Here is a 13,455-nt window from a genome sequence, read left to right on the forward strand (position 1 = left end):
GATGGACTCCAGACCCCATTGTGACTGTGACCTGGATTAGTGGCTGTAAGTGGGTAACATTGTTGCCTCGCATCCGCAGGGTTGGGACCGTGAATGCCGTCTCTGCTCGAGTGTCGTGGCCGGGGTGAACTCCTGCATTGTTCCTCTGCTACCTGAGGCTTCCGTGTGACAGATGACCAGATTATGGTTCAGGCCATCATGTGCAGAACAGGGCATACAATGTAAATCACCATGATCGCAGGGTGCCATCTCGTTTAACGCGTTTTGTCATTAATACTAAAAAGAAAGAGAATCGACCCACCTGATGTCGGTATAAGGAACTTTATTTACCCAGGGGAACCTCCACTGTCCAGAAGTCTAAAGCTGTAAAAATCAGTCCTGATTTTACAATTAAGTCAAAGGAAAAAAATAACTAATCCATGGGCTCCAGAACAAATGTTCAACCTATCTAGCGCTTAATTAAATTTTTTCGTACCTGGGCGGCAATCCAACAAACATGAGCTTTACTCTCCAGAATTAAACCGAGTCACACAAAGTAGAAACAGTGCAGCTCTTTGACTCAGCCAAGCTGTTTAAGGGGCTTTTGAATACGAGCATTTTAACTGATGAAGCCACATATGTTACCCAGTCTGTCTTTTTGTTGGATTCCAGCATAAATTGGCCCTGAATGGGTTTCTTTTACTGGTCTTTGGGTTCCCCCCCCCCAGCGTTTTGGCAAATATTTTTTGTGCCGTGTAAGTAAAGGTTCCTGTGTGACCTCCACTACCCCCCCCCCCATATGCAATTTTCTCTACATTTCACATCGTCTCAGACTTCTCAGGTTACAAGTGCAAGTTCAATTACAAGCTCAACTTTCTCCATGACTCCACACGGAGATTTGTACCGTGAGTAAGGTGCGGGGTTGGGGAGTCTGTTTGCTCCTCCCTTCATTTCACTCACCTTTTAAAAAGCCTTTTCACCAGCTCAGCAGTGTGAACCAGGCCAGCATTCTTGTGGTCGTCGCAGAACTACTCCATGACTGGCTGAAGTCAGAAGTGGTCCTGGCTAATTGAACGCTGGATTTTGCAGGCAACCGAGCAAGAAAAAATCTCACTGCTGAGTATTATTTCTAGTCAGCTTCAGTTTCTAAGCTTCCATGCTTCCATATGCTATATTATATTTGCCTTACTGGTTTTCTCTAGTCTTTTGTCTTTATCCCTTGGATTTGGTGTTAAGTCTTGACTGCAGAATTCTGATGTCCAGATTCCTGTCTGCAAACATCCCTGTTTCACTTCACATTCTACCCAGCTACCTGGCCCACACACACTCTGCACTCAAATCTTACTCTGTGAGGTCCAGCTGTGTACTAGCTTGCAGTGCTCTCTGCTGTTAGCATGACAAAATACTCAGCAATCACATGGATCCAGCAGAAGTGCAGATGTTCAGGATGGTTCTTGATAACCAGGGAGCCTTTTTTGACCATTACAACCTTCTGGAATTTGAATTCTGCAAGCCCAAACCAGCAAGAAGTCACCATTGCTGCTTGTTGTTTTGCGAAGATTTCTAACCATCTTATATAATTTGCTCCACACTGCGATGAATTCATGACCCCTCTCTTTCTTGGTGATTGAATGGCTTGGAGTAGCACCTGCTGTGGAATCGTCTTGAGCAGCACTGGCTTAGAGGGGCAAGTTACAGAAGCAGAGCTGTCTGACTCAACCCACTGCCAGGACCTTAAGGAGGTCTTTAGCTATCAGAGGGCACTGACCCTGCCCCCAGACTAATCATATATTTGTGTTATAGACCTGGTGCTGGCACATTGCCCCCAATGAACCATATATATATGATGTTTTGGTCTCACCATGAAGTCTCATAGAGCCACAGGCTTAGCAGCAGAGTCCATATGCACCACCCTCTCTCATCCTTTTATTTGCAGGTAAGAAGGGTGGGTCTCACAGGGGGGGGGGGGGGGGCGACAAGGGCCCCCCCCTTGGAGGGGGTGGTAAATTGTTGCAAATTTTGAGTGAAATTTGAGTGATCGTCTGTCGTGAAATGGGCAATCGGTAAAATTTGCCAACCGGGGGGGGCGGGGGGAGGGCGGGTGTTGCCTTTGGTTAATTTTACAATGGTTCCCCCTGTCATGATGGGCCAGTGTCTGTCCCTGTTCTCGTTTTGATCCTCTGCAATCTGCTCCCCCACTGGGCATTCAACCCAGTTGTGAGGGGCGTTGATTGGAGGATGGCATCCCACACTGCCACCAGGCACCAGCAGAGCCAGGTTACGTCTTTTGGGATAGTTAGTGCTCACCCTATTCCAGGCCTTTGCAATTGAATTCCTTGGAATCCTTAGGAAAATGTTTAGTTGGTTCATCATCATCTATTTAGGCAACATACTGATGTACTTCTTTGGATAGTGAATCCTGTGCATCTGGTACTAAAGCGAGTACCTGAGTACAAGCCATTTGTGAAATTATCGAAGTGCAAATATCATGTCACACAGTTTAATCCATTTGGTATTGGCATTTGGATTCCTGTACAGAGGAATCCTAAGAATGTCATCTACTACTTTGGCTGAGGTATTTCAAGGGTTCTAAAGTGAAAATCTGAAGAAACTAGAAACCTGGAGGAAATGCCCACAAAGAAAAACATGCACAGTCCAGACACAGAACCAGGGTCAACACTGAACCAACAACCCTGCAAAGTTTGATGTCGCAGTGCTACAAACTTATGAACCTGGTCACCCATAGAGTATTTCATAATTCTTTAATGCCTTTCTAAAAAAGGCCAGTTAAGGTGCAGAAGGAATGAGACAAAAACCTAGATGTAGAAGGTGAGCTGACATGTGGTATGACTGTTTAAGATAATCCAGAATTATGTTTATGTATGTCACACCAACCTGAACAGGAGGTGCTTCTTCCTGCTTGTGTTTGTGGAGATAATCATGCTCACACCCCCCCGGTAGCCCCATCCAAGACACGTGAGCACCATGCTTTGCTCCCGAAAGTAATCCAGGCATACAGACTAATCAGGCAGCACAGCAACTGAAAGACCTTCTCTGGAGAAGCCAGTCTATCTCTGTCAGGCCTGGCCAGCCTTCTGCCATCTTGTTTTTTTGTTTGAAGAAAAACGAGGCACGGCCGCCCTTGCTGGCCCACCGTCCCATAAGCTTAGTTCCACAGAGGTCCACTTCTCCAAGGACGGAATCCATGTTTTTTAACTGGTTTATCTATACTACATGCAACATCTCACTACAAATGTCCACCTGAAGCAGGTGTTGCATGGTGACACACAAAAACCTCTGTGTGATCCTCACAGCCTTATCCAGAGCTTCTACCTGAGAGGGCTGTGTATAGACCACCCTCATGTTTGTGGGGATCACGGATTGGGGAAGCTACCTTCAGCAGGAAACTTACTCTCGGATTTCTGTCTTCCGCTCATGGACGGAGCCCCGACGAGCAGCCGACGAAGCAGGATCGTGGGACTCTACCATCTTACTCCCAAATGGCTCTGAGGGGACAATGAAGGCCCTGACTTTGATGAATCCAGTTTAGGGGGCCTCTAAGCAGAGGAGAGTCTTTGTTGCTGGAAAGGAAGGGCCCGAAGGCTGGCAGGCAGCACTGAGCGAGGCCTGTAAGGGGGAAGCGGAGCAGAAGAGAGGTCCTCTGCAGCACCCATTCTGGGCAAATTTAGGGTGGAGGCAACAGCACCACCTTTGATGCCCTCCACCCCCCCAGGTTGTTCACTAGCCAACCTCTCTGTTGTTCCAAATTTTTTTTTTATCCCCTGGACTAAGAGGGGTCTCTGTCAGCTCGTTTCACAGACAAAATCGATTTATGCGAGCAAATTTGTAGTTGGATTAGTTTTGGTCAATTTAAAATGTTTTATGTTTTACTTTTTTAAATAGTTCCTGTCTTTAAAACCCTCCCCCAAAGTCCAACCATTTGAGAAAAAGGATTTTCAGGCAAATTGATAGTGTTTGGAAGTCTGTGTAACTAACTTGGACAGCTAGGAAATTAAAAAATAAAAGCTGGCTTAGGATTTTTCTCTTTAAAAGTATGGATTTTTAAAAATAATTTTAAGTATCCGCACACATGAAGTGAACCATAGAGTTATTTCACGGTGTGCTTGCTAAAAGAGTACATTTCATTCCCCATAAACACATTCCTGCTCGACTTCATGGAGCTGCACTCTGAGTGGATGAGAAGCCCTTGAGTAGATACAAGCTCTCAACAAAGAAGAAAAACAGCTCTTTCTTGTACCACTTCCTGTTTTCCAGGGCATCCAAGGAGGGGATGCTGGGGGGGGGGGGTACGGCACCGGGCTTACACTCCCGAAGGAAGCTGTCACATGGAAGCCAAGCAACCTGGTGCTAACTGGTACAAAAGGCAGCTCTGACAATGGCCCAGGAAGAATGGCCCAACCAGGCTGCCAAGAAAGTGCCCACTCATTGAAGGGAAATGCTTTAGGGCTTGGGGAGTGGAGTGAGGACCCTGCTACGCTGGCTGCGGGCCGGCCCACGTCCAGAACACATCAGCAGACTGGCCCACTCCCCCAGGCCTGGCCGGAATCCGTGGCCCACCGACCTGACACACCAACCATCTGACCCCTACGGAAAAAAAATCACAACCCTAGCCAGTGTTCTGTGATAGGACCCCCTCTCCGCAACGAGGGAATGCTGTGTTCCCTCAAAGAAAATTATTTGTTGCCGGAAAAGGCAAGAGTTCTTCGCGTGGGGGCCATCGCTGCATAGCAACAGGACTGTGGAGGCGCAGTGAGCCTTGTGGGTTTCCTCTTAAGGAGGGTTAGGTGTCGGGTTATTTACTGCCCTACTCCTTCCTGGAGAAAAGCACAGAAAAAGAAACCTCAGTTATTCCGCATGTAGAGCCCTTAAAACTGTACAGTTCAGACGCCTCCATTAATCTGCAGAAGGAATCTGCTGTAGACCCATTTTGTACCTCCTCCTGCAAAAACGGGCTGGGTGTTTGGACATCTAGGGGGTTTATTTCAGATAAATTCAGGAGGTTAAATGGTTTTAAAATATGAATGGACTTTAAGCTCTGGCAGTGCTATTCTATCTTGTGATGTATTTCTACCACACAACAGATGAAAAACCACTAGTGTTGAAGCTGCTGAATCCTAACAGCCACATCTGCATTTACAAGCTCTGACGGGTTTGATTCCAAACACCAAAACATTTACGAAATTGACCCTTAATGAATTTTAAATGATCTAAAATTACTTTAATTACATAATAGTGGTAAAATGCTCAATGGACAGTTAGCATTTTCCACTGGTGCATTTTCTGTATGCAGTGTGGTGAGACTGACCCAAACCCTATTCCCGAAAGAGGGGGATGCAGCACTAGTTACAATCTGCTTGGGACGCCAGGTCAGTCTTATAAAACATTAAATGGGAAATAACCCACTGCAATAAAAGCTGAGTCTCCTTGTTTGTATGCAAATAAGAACTGAAATTGTGAATTAAACAGGAATAGAACTAACGTTCATACAACAGATGCTGCGCCTCGAGCGCCATCTAGTGGTTTTAAACCAAAAAAATGCAGTTGATAGTTTTACACCATTCATACCATAGCGCTGTAAAGTAACACAAACACATCGATATTCAGACTTATTTAATAATATATCCTTCCTGCTGAATTAAACGTTGTTATTAAATTTTGTACTTTTGTTTCTGAATGAAAAATATTATCATTTAAAAACAAATTATTCTTCCTGATTTAAAGTGTTCTCTTTTAAAATTTAATGAATGGTCATGCTGTTTACATACGTTGGGGGGCTCAGAGGGGCAAACAGCCCTGTGTCCTCCACTCTAGGAGAAGGGTCGGGCTGCAGACATCCACTGAGACTCACGTCCACGGACACGCAGGAAGTCCACTGAGGAGCCGGAAATGACGTCACTGTAGTTCCACCGAAGCGCGCATACCGTTTGGTGGATTCCAAGACAATACTTTACTCACGAGCGGTGGCAGCGCGTCCATTGTTTAATTGCTGTTTCTGTGGTGTTGACCATGACATTGGCGAAGGAAAGTAGAATGGTAAATACAGGTTTGAATTTGTTCAGTTGTTAGATCTTCAGGAAGGATGGGAACTTCTTTGTTTACTATGTTTAGAAGTGGAATGGTTTTTGTTCGTTGTGTTTAGAAGTGTTGGAATGGTTTTTTGTTCGCTATTGTTTGGCTGCTATAAAACACAGTTCGTCCTTAGGTTGTTACTACTTTCAGTTAAAAGCTTGACTTATTTTCATGTGCGGATTACTCTGATCAGTTGAATGGTGTTTTCATGCCGCTCAAATGCATATATACAGTAAGTGTAAGTTAGCCTGACTCAAATCGCTGTGTTGCTGATTTGCATTCAAATAATCTCCCTCCTTCAAAAGCCCATAAATGCATACACAATCGTTTTCATGGTGTTTTGTTTTTTGACCAACAGATGCACAGGTCAATTTGGCGAATACCATGCCTCAGTTAGCAAGATGTGCTAACTGTTGCAATCGTTTCCATTGCCTTATGTGCCCAGTAACGATGTTTAAACCGACAACGTACTACGTGCTCAAATGCATGTAGAGTCACACGCAAAGAACGGAATTTCATTCCAAGGTATGTCATCTGTAGAAATTCTTCAACGCTGTAGAATGTTGCAGAGTTATCCATATGAAGAAATGTGTCCTTTCAAACATTCTGAATGCATGGTTTTTGTCTTTTTGTATTCAGTCTGACATGCCAAAGATAAGGAAATGGAGGTGCCTAACTGATGAACAGTGGTCTGGAAAAGTATGTATGTAAAGCATTGTGTTTTACATTGAGATGCATTCAGATGCAGAATCAAGTGCACTTTCTTTGCAGTGAAGGAGGTTTCTGTCAGATATAGAATACCAGGTGAAGCCCAGCAGCGAGGCTGAATATTATTTTTTTTGTTATTTTTAGGGTGATATTCCATTAATTCGTCAGTGGTACTAGTGCATTCAGCTAATGGAGAGGTTTTGCATATACGGGTATTAATGACACCATTGATGATACACCATTGACGATACACTACCAAGACTTTATGTTTCAATATTTCAATGTTGTATTACTCAGACATGGACAGAGGTTTGCCTTTTGGACTGAGGAAGCTTCACACCTGCTGAAAGCGAACTTGGAGCTTGGAGCCTCTCCGGCTGTTCTCAGACCTGGTGGGCAAGCTGTAACTGACTGCTCTACAAAGTGTAATAGTGGGGGTTTCCTTTTGACTACCAGCTGCAACTGATCAACTTATTCGATCCCTGATATTCACTTCCAGTGTCATAGGAGTCGCGCATCATGAGGGACCTCTGCAGTGCCGTGTGCTGGATTCACAAGAATCACTCCCTCTTCCATGGAAAGGTGACAGAAGCTGCCGTTCTCCAGATGGAGGCTGAGGATCAACAGGAAGCATTCAGGGAGGTTATATTTATTTTTCATAATAGGGAGGACATGGAAACCTTCATCTCTAATTGTGTTGACGGGATGGGTCTTAAACTTCATGCCATGTTTGCGTAATACGAATTGTTTTCCATCCATCCACCATCTCCCGCTTTATCCGAGGTCGGGTCGCAGGGGCAGCAGTCTCACCAGGGAAACCCAGACTTCCCTCTTCCCTCGAATTGTTTTCCTCATTCTTTTATTCTGTTCATTATACTGCTTTTTTGCACATTCGTTCTAATTTAATTATACATTGATACGCTACCTACAAATAAAATGTTGTTTGCCAAATTATGTATAGTGATTTATTTATGTAGGAAATACATTATCTTAGAATAACAGAAGTATGTGGAGAAAAGGTCTGAGAGAAGCATAATTTTGCAGCCTTTAAGGCTTCAATATAATACTGTGAGGGGAAAAAAATCTGGTCACTATTGACAGTCACAATCAGGACTACAGCTGATAAGTACACAATATTTAATTATATTAAATTTTATTTATAATTAAGAATTGCATTACTTGTAAACTGAAATCAACTGAAGCAGCACTGTTAAGAAGAGTGGGCCAGAATTCCTCCATGATGATGTGACAGACTGATAAAGTCATACAGAAATATGATTATTTCAAGTTATTGCTGCTAAAGATGGTTCTACAATCATAGGATGTGCTTAGTTTCTCACACATGGCTTCTTCATTTTGGCTTCCTTTTTGTTAAATAAATAATGACACTGTGGAATCTGTTGTGTGTTGTTTTACACCTGAGGGTAGATTTAAATAATTATAGAACCTGGTAAGGACCAGATGTCTTTTCTGTTGTGTCCTAATACATAAAACCATGGAAATGAAAGAGCGTGTACCTTCTTTTTCACGTGAGTGTATAATGTATTATTATTATTGATTAGATTATAGGTTATAACATTTTAACCAAAATTATGTGAATGGTTTGGAGTGGACATTTGACCTTGTGTTTTGTTATTAAATAAAGTCAGCAGAGGGATCCATAGAGTCTGGCTGCAGATATATATGTATATGTAGAATATATGTATTATTCATAGATGTGCACCCATAAATTGAGAAATTAATTAAACTAAAAAATTTGCTGTGGTCACTTAATATTTTTCCAGAGCTGTATTTTAGACAAATATTAACCTGAAATTCTACCATCTCCTTCATCATAAGGTAAGGAGCTGGCTGATACAGAGCATTGCTGCACCCACCACATGACAAACCACCTCAGGAAGGAGAATCTGAGTGCAGCCATGTGGCAGGTGATACCACAGCACCACACCAGTCCAAATGGACCAGTGTGAGGTTTTTTCCAGTGGCTGGAGTGCCAATCCTGCCACCAACCCCCAAGTTTTTCCCAGTAAGCTGGAGGACCTCCTTATAGGACTGGATGTACATTAAAGTCATACACAGGATGAAGCAGTTGCAGGTTAAGGGCCCAATGGAGTAGAATCACTCTGGGCATTCATGGGATTTGAACCTACAACCTTCCAGTTACTGGCACAGATCCCTAGCCTCAGAGCCACCACTCCATCCACATTCAACTAAAAAATGAAGCTCTGGAAGCCCAGTCAGCTAAGGGGCATGGTGTCACTGTACTGAACGTGTTCACCTCTGGATCCTGTGGGACCGTCATGGAAACATCCAAAATATTCCCGAAGTCCCCTCCTAACCACAGCAACATAAATAACACCATCACTTCAGTTAGCATCTCCGGGCTCATTTTTTGATTGGTGAATATAATAACGTAAAATAGCCCAAAAAATAATATAGCTTAACCAATCCCATTTTATATTCATCGTTTTATTACAACTAAAAGCTTAAATTGACAACATAGACATTTTAATACATTTATTTATATGATTTATTAAATATTACAGTTACATTTCTAGTACAAAGCCTACGTAAGAGTTCAATAACATTAATAAGTTAATTGGATATTTATGAAGTGAACTAATTTTTCTGTTGAGTTATATGCACAGTTCAGTACTGAATGCTGTCATATGACTGAGCCAGTGGCAGGTGCTGTTTGAACATACCAGGGTTGGCAGCAGTCACCCGTAAGTGCGGCTGTTGATTGAAGATGTCTCAAGGATACGTTTGAGATGTTCCTCAAACGGCAACAATCACTAATCAGAGCCTAATACCCCTGAAAGACACATGACGGCAACAGCAGCCAATCAGACTCTAACATACCTGAAGGTCACACGGTTGACACAATAGCCTATCATATCTAGTCATGCCTGGAGGTCATGTGCACCTCTCCATTAGCTGTCCTTGCTGTTCTTCTTGCTGATTACATTAACCCATGACAAGGGGTTTGTATAATTTACAGGGAACCTTGACAACACTGGAAACAATTAAAAATGCTCCCGTGGATGACAGGGCAACTGTTTAGTGTCCTAGCAATTTACGGGCTGACATCCAAATCACCCTGAATTTGTGCCACTGCGCAGACCAGCTAACAATTGGACGCGTGCTTATCAGAAAGTTCCAAGGCAGCCAAGCCAGACGCAGACACAGTGCTGGGGACGGTATCTGTGCAGCTTCCACACATCTTTGTGTTTGTCCATAAGTAAGAATCTGAAAGCCTGCTCTAACAAAGTGTGACAGATTGTGGTCCTGTTTAAGCCCGAAGAGACGATCCATCCAAAGACCAGAAACGTTTAAGTGCCTTGGCTATTTGCCCCTGGCTTACAAATCAAAGATAGGGAATAAAGATAAATACATTATTCCAGACAATGCTTAAAACAGACGTAATATGCAGCAGACTGTGTCATAGTACTGTGAGAAATATGGATGCAAGACACATATAAAAGGTTAGATCTGGGAGGAATTCACAGTGAATGCAATTATCCTGATCTTTCTAATACCTAATTAATTCCTGATTTCACCCATCACAAATGGGACTGCAGTACAGAACACAAATACTACTTGTACTGTGTATTGTAATATTATAAATGTATCTTTATTGTTCATGGGTGTCGCCACCATTAAATCAGAGGGGGACATGTCCCCCTCACATTTTATAATTATTCGTTTGGAACCCCCCCCTCCACATTTAACATAAAATATTAGTTCACCCAGCGCTGTTTCTATTGCTTCACGAAAGAATCCATTCCACTTGATGGATATGAGAATACACATACCACTGAAAGACCACTCCAGGTTTTCCGGGTAACCGACAACAGCTCACCACACGCAGGTGAAGTGAATCGTCAGTGCAGCCCATAGACAGTAAAGATGCAGGCTGCTGGATACTGGAGGAGGTAAGGTCAGCCCCATGGCCGTCGCACGATGTCTCTAAAATAGTCATTGAATTAAGTCACTTTTGCAGGTAAAATTAAGTGTTTAAAAACCTGTTAAAAATACACCAGAATGCAGGAAATGGCATCTAATTCATTAAAAAAATTCTGGGGGAGGGTTCCCCCCCGCCAGTGTGCCCCCCCACATTCAAAATGTTTCTGATGCCCCTGTCCTTGTTAGTTGTTGATAATTTGTTTCTTTATGTGGTTTTTCTTTTATTGCTCATTGCATTTTGTTTTGTTTGTGAGCATGGAAATCTCTGTGTGGTGACTTTCTACTTTAAAACAGTACTGTTATACCCACCTATTTGGCAAGATTATTAAAAAATAAACCTGTTAAATTTATTTTTCAGAAGTCCTCCCGATGTTCTTAGGTGGAAAGTTGCATTGATTCATTATTATTTATATTCTTTGTGGAGGTACAAGCATAGAATAATGTAGTGTAAGGAACTTAATATGCGTTAATAAAGGCTGATTAGACGGATGCTTTCATGTGCAGGAAGAATTTCCATATGAGGATGAGGCTAGAATAATTTGACAAACGATTTGTCAGGCAAAACGTTGAAGACATAAGGGCACAAAATAGAGGCAGAAAGATACTCTTTGCATTGCAAGTCAGACTGGTTTCGTCAACACAGAAAGCTGACATTTGTTGACAATGACCGCAAGCAACAGTGATAAGCAGTTAAATGTTTTTTTTTCCCTTTTTTATATTTTTGATATCTTTGTATTTTGAATTGATTGTGCATTTGGACAATTTTACTTACATACTTTTATCTTTTTGTCAAATATGTGTGGTTAATTTAGCATCACTTTTGGTGTTCTTTTATGGAACACTAGAAACTGTGATAACCTAGAATGGACTGCATTCAAACGAATTATGCACTAGGAGCTGGTGAAGAGGTACTACACCTTCACTGGTATTACACACTCACTGGTACTACACACTCACTGGTACTACACCTTCACTGGTACTACACCTTCACTGGTACTACACACTAACTGGTATTACACACTCAATGGTACTACACCTTCACTGGTACTACACATTCACTGGTATTACACCTTCACTGGTACTACACCTTCACTGGTATTACACACTCACTGGTATTACACCTTTACTGGTACTATACCTTCACTGGTATTACACACTCACTGGTACTACACCTTCACTGGTATTACACCTTCACTGGTACTACACCTTCACTGGTATTACACACTCACTGGTATTACACCTTTACTGGTACTACACCTTCACTGGTATTACACACTCACTGGTACTACACCTTCACTGGTATTACACCTTCACTGGTACTACACCTTCACTGGTATTACACCTTCACTGGTATTACACACTCACTGGTATTACACCTTTACTGGTACTACACCTTCACTGGTATTACACACTCACTGGTATTACAAACACCAAACTGACAACTGGTTGTCAGGAAATAGCGACACTCGATTGGCTGATACTGCACCGGTTGGAAATTATGATTTAAGGCTGACAGGCACTGAGACAAGAAGTAGTGGAAAATAAAACATATATTTCAGTTACTGAAATGTGAATAGTTGTTTGGCTCCAGACCCCTGCAACCGGGCAACAAGCAGGTATGGAAAATGAATCGATGTATGGCTATTCATCCTACCTGAAGTGCAGCCCTGTCTTCTTCCCTGTGCTGCCTGTGATGGGGTCCTGATCCTCACCAGGATAACCAGTTGAAAGTCTGATGGGTAAATAGTCTTATGAGCTGGGTAGCAGCTGGGGAGGCATCACTGCAGGCTCACACCCCCTGGCAGTCAGAATGTTTGCAGCTTGTATGTTCTTTCTGTACTTCCTGTCGGTACTCAGATTTCTACCTGCAATTCACAGATGTGCACTTTGGTTAACTGGCATCTCGAAATTGCCCGTTGTGTGCGTGTTGATGGACCGGCGTCACATCCAGGCTGTAGCCCTGCCCTATGTCCAGTTCTGACCCTGTCCAGTGGCTGCAAAATGGATGCATGGATGAAAAAGTATATGGTGGTCACAAGATAGGTCAAACGACTGGCTAAGTTAAAAATTGCTGCACTTTCTTCTAGTAAAAGATTTTCCAAATGTTTGTGGGGAAAAAAACTTAGCTAGTGAAGCATTACTTTGTGATTTAAGAGCTATTTTTAAACACATCATCTTGAGACAGGACGGGACATACATTGCTTATCTTGGCACTGGGCATATTAGGTTACCAGCACTATTGCGTATTCCAGTATTGGCCTGTCCAGTAAAGGTCATTCATGGGTCACTGGCCCACCTGACAAAGGTCAAGACTAACTGGCAAGAAGCATGCATCCATCACCTCTGAAAGGAGAGTGACTTTAACGGGTCCTGTTATGCTTGGAAAAATTTGAGCAAATTATTGCATCACAAATATTTCCAAATTAAACAATCTATATCTGATCTAGGCCTATATGTTGTCATATCAATTATTCAGATTTTTACATCATTTACGTCACATTTTACTTTCAATAATGGATTTTTATATTTTACCGATCTTTAACTTTTGGTGGCTTATATATGTTTGCATTATTTGATTCTGTTCCCAGCTCGTACAAGTTCTGACGTGTGCCTGTCCCTTAGATCACCAGGTGATGCTGAGGTTAGCTTCGCGTAAGATGAACCTTTTCCCAGCCAGACCGGGCACAGGGCGAAGTGCGTCACCATCTCGGG

The 13,455-nt window shown here is 42.7% G+C and overlaps 1 long non-coding RNA gene across 1 annotated transcript; it reads left to right on the plus strand.

Annotated features, from left to right (window-relative positions):
• Positions 1 to 5,906: 5,906 nt before the first annotated feature.
• Positions 5,907 to 7,728, plus strand: LOC111832679 (uncharacterized). The gene is made up of 5 exons (XR_002835569.1): positions 5,907 to 6,033; positions 6,428 to 6,594; positions 6,709 to 6,768; positions 7,075 to 7,169; positions 7,277 to 7,728. It is a non-coding gene; the product is annotated as an uncharacterized lncRNA (long non-coding RNA).
• Positions 7,729 to 13,455: the final 5,727 nt, after the last annotated feature.

This window comes from Paramormyrops kingsleyae, chromosome 11 (assembly GCF_048594095.1).
Source record: "Paramormyrops kingsleyae isolate MSU_618 chromosome 11, PKINGS_0.4, whole genome shotgun sequence".
Lineage (NCBI taxonomy): Eukaryota > Metazoa > Chordata > Actinopteri > Osteoglossiformes > Mormyridae > Paramormyrops > Paramormyrops kingsleyae.